We start from the raw sequence: 4,087 nt of genomic DNA, 5'->3' as shown, positions 1-4,087 counted from the left end.
TGATCTCTGCTGTAGCACCTCTCCACATAGAGCATCATGGGCAAAGTTAAGATGGAATTCTAACCTCGAATATCTGAGGACCTGACTCAGTTCTCATTCTCTATCCCTGTGCTCACAGAAAATGCCAATCCTAAGTATTTGGGTGGGGTTCATTGGAGAGACATGGAAAAGTACCCTGGGCAGCTGAAGTGTCTGTTGAATCTTACCCACATTTGAACAAATTCACTCTAACTTAACTTGGTTCCCTTTAAAATGAGAGAAAGCGAGGACTTAGACTGCCAATTGCCCCCTGAAATTATCGCTGGGTGCGCTAAAGAGCTCCACGGAATGACAGTTACTTTTTATTATCAAGAGTTTACTTGTAATTGTAAAGTATAGAGAATATACATATATGCCAATGAATGAAGTATGGAAACACTAATAAATTTAAAAATCCAACAGGCTCCTCAAACAACGGGGCCCAAGACAGAAACTGCTCAGAGAAAGATTTTCAAATAGATATTTTTCTAGTGACTGAGATATTTGAGAAAAATTGGCATAAAGTAGAACCTGGAATCTTCTGTTTGCTTATTTTTCTGGCTATTGTATCCTCCCTAAAAATAAACAAATAAATAAAGCAGGGGTCAGAGAAGGTACAGTACTTTTTGGACACCAAGTACGGATAAGGCTTTTGCTTGTTTCCATAGCACTTCCCATCCCTACTTTCTGTATCCTTGGAAAGAAATGTGGAATAATGAAAACAGCAAAAGGCCTGGAAGCCAGGTCGGCCCAGGTGTGATCTCAGCCCCACCTTTCATTCTCTGGGTGGCCTTGGGCGTGTCAAACTCCGTGAGCCAAAAGGTCACTAAAGCACCCTTCCTGGAATTCCTTTGAGGTGTCAATGAGGGAGCACACAGTGAGTGGGGGTTCCCTTCATATCCCCTGCTCTGGGCCAGGGACCAGGACAGTGCTGGTCTTTACCAGTGCTGGTCTTTACCAGGACAGTGCTGGTCTTTACCCAGCACTGTACCTACACTTGCTCTCCAAAATGGGACTAGGGTGAAATTTCTTGACAGTCTGAAAATAATGGCCCAGGGAACGAAGCAAATGCCAAGAGCTGAGCCTTAGGGAATGACTAGTAGGCCCAGATTCTTGGGGTGACTTCCTTCAAAGACTTCATTTCTTAACACCTCCCTTCCCTTCTTGTTAGTTTCAGTGGGAAGTAGGATTGGAGTGATTTGGAGAAGCAGTGGGGAATTTAGTTAGGGGAGACTCCTGGGTACCTGTGGGGACATAAAGAGGGATCGGTGTGGGATGGCAGGTGGAGGCCACAAGAGGAGGGCGTAAATGCTACATGAAGGAGTTTGTTGTGGTTTGGTGGAAGAGGAGGAGGCATGCATGTGAGGAGGGGTGGCCGTGAGCCTGGAGCTGTCCTACAGGGCAGTTTCTTTCACTCTGCTGTGTGTGTATGTGGTGGGCAGCTTTGACCCACCCTGCTCTTAAGTGTTTCTGAATGCTAGGAGGAGCAGCAACAAACCTGCAAGGCTGATTGGATGTCGAGGAACAAATATGTAAAGAGAAGTGTGTACATGAAAACCAAAAATCCCTGGGGCTTTGAATCCTTCTAGAGCTCCTGGCCACCTTCTTCAGGACTGCAACTGACAGGGTTGTGAAGTCCTTGACTTTGTCCTTCTTGCAGGTGATCTGGGCTAAGTAGTGAGATCCAGCTGGCCAGGAAGGAAGGCATGCATCTCCCCAGGCCTGTGGCTCTCCTTGTACTGACCTTGCTGCTTCCTGGGCTAAGCAGCTGCAGTGAGGGTCTGTTGCCCTGAAGCAGTTACGTCATTTATTAATCCAAATTCTGAAAGACAATATGGTGTTAAAATACTTTTTTTAAAGGTCATAGTTCCATTGTCTTAGTCAAAGCAGGATTATCACATGATTATTTTCAATTAAATATATTTGTTTTAGACACAGGGTCTTGCTCTGTCACCCAAGCTGGAGTGCAGAGGCACAATTATAGCTCACTGCAGTCTCCAACTCCTGGGCTCAAGTGATCCTCCTGCCTCAGCCTCCTGAGTAGCTGGGACTACACCTGCCACCATACCCAGCTAACTGTTTTTTCAGTGTTTTTAGGGACAGGGTCTCACTATGATGTCCAGACTGGCCTTGAACTCCTGGCCTCAAATGATCCTCCCATTCAGCCCTAAATTCATTTATTTTAATTAGCAATTTCAAGTATAACAAATTTGAAATAAAATGAATAGTGATAAAACTCCCAATATTCTAGATTGTGAGACTTTCCTCCTGTTGTAATTGGACCACATTTAAGGACTAAATTGGAAGGAAGGAGCAAGAGGAATCCTTGACAAACCTATGGTTAAGCTCTCTTTGAAAAAATCACACAGTATGGCTCCATGCTCTGAACATGCTCTGTGTCTGCCCTTTTTCAAAGGCAAAATGGCCACGTCGAGACCAGTCAGACCATGAATAATGGCCTAAGCCCTTGCCACCAGGATGGAGAGGTCTGAGCAGTACAGTGAAGAGGCTTCGTCAGCAAGGGCTGATCCAACGCACCTCTCTCTGGATTCAATGGCATTCTTTCTGGAGGTTAGCCCATTTCTGTAAGTCAGCTCCATCCAAGTTTGATTATCCTTCTTTGAATCTCTTCCAACAGTTTGATGTCCTTGTGGCTGAATAGCTGAAAACTGCACATAGCACGGCATTCCACACAAAACACCTTTAGAAATTTCTAGTTGAGAAGAACTTGGGCAAAGTCAAACTCTCCATTTGATTTTGTTTGTGTTCCTCTCTTGGATTTGTCTTGGGCATGTTACTGTACAAATAACTGCTATCATCATCATTGACATGCGAAAATGACATGCGCATCCGTGTGAAGAGACCACCAAACAGGCTTTGTGTGAGCAATAAAGATTTTTAATCACCTGGGTGCAGGCAGGCTGAGTCCGAAAAGAGAGTCAGCGAAGGGAAATGGGGGGGGGGGCTGTTTTATAGGATTTGGGTAGGTAAAGGAAAATTACAGTCAAAGGGGGGTTGTTCTCTGGCGGGCAGGAGTGGGGGTCACAAGATGCTCAGTGGGGTGGATTTTTGAGCCGGGATGAACCAGGAAAAGGAATTTCATAAGATAATGTCATCGCTTAAGACAAGGACCGGCCATTTTCACTTCTTTTGCGGTGGAATGTCATCAGTTAAGGCGGGGCAGGGCATTTGCACTTCTTTTGTGATTCTTCAGTTACTTCAGGCCATCTGGGCATATACGTGCAAGTCACAGGGGATGCGATGGCTTGGCTTGGGCTCAGAGGCCTGACAATCATCATCATAAACAACAGTTTTAAGAATTATAGGCCGGGCACGGTGGCTCAAGCCTGTAATCCCAGCATTTTGGGAGGCCGAGACGGGCGGATCACGAGGTCAGGAGTTCGAGACCATCCTGGCTAACACGGTGAAACCTCGTCTCTACTAAAAAATACAAAAAGCTAGCCGGGCGAGGTGGCTGGCGCCTGTAGTCCCAGCTACTCGGGAGGCTGAGGCAGGAGAATGGCATAAACCCGGGAGGCGGAGCTTGCAGTGAGCTGAGATCCAGCCACTGTACTCCAGCCTGGGCGACAGAGCGAGACTCCGTCTCAAAAAAAAAAAAAAAAAAAAAAAAAGAATTATAATAGCAGTAAAATTGACTTATCATTTTTGAGACTGGAAGTTTCGTTACCTGATATGGCTTGACCCTGTGTCCCCACCCAAATCACATGTCAAATTGTAATCCCAGTGTTGGAGGAGGGGCCTGTGGGAGGTGACTGGATCACGGGGGCGGACTTTCCCTTTGCTGTTCTCATGATGAGCAAGTTCTCATGAGATCTGGCATTTTGAAATGTGCAGCACCTCTTCCTGCTCTCTCTTCCTCCTGCTCCTGCCATGTGAGACATGCTGGCTTCCCCTTTGCCTTCCGCCATGATTGTAAATTTCTTGAGGCTTCCCCAGCCATGCCTCCTGTACAGCCTGTGGAACTGTGAGTCAATCAAACCTCTTTTCTTTATAAATTACCCAGTCTTGGGTAGTTCTTTATAGCAGCGTGAGAACAGACTAATACATT

At 46.0% G+C, this 4,087-nt stretch overlaps 1 long non-coding RNA gene across 1 annotated transcript; it reads right to left on the bottom strand.

Moving 5' to 3' along the window:
- Positions 1–328: 328 nt before the first annotated feature.
- Positions 329–2,837, bottom strand: LOC105510543. Its single transcript, XR_001001575.1, has 3 exons — positions 2,354–2,837; positions 1,517–1,840; positions 329–593 (listed from the first exon to the last, which is right to left on the bottom strand). It is a non-coding gene; the product is annotated as an uncharacterized LOC105510543 (long non-coding RNA).
- Between the last annotated feature and the right edge of the window lie 1,250 nt (positions 2,838–4,087).

This window comes from Colobus angolensis, unplaced genomic scaffold (assembly GCF_000951035.1).
Source record: "Colobus angolensis palliatus isolate OR3802 unplaced genomic scaffold, Cang.pa_1.0 Scaffold101, whole genome shotgun sequence".
NCBI classification, from domain to species: Eukaryota; Metazoa; Chordata; class Mammalia; order Primates; family Cercopithecidae; genus Colobus; species Colobus angolensis.
Note: the sequence above shows the minus strand (reverse complement) of the source record. Positions and strands in the feature narration are given on the sequence as shown.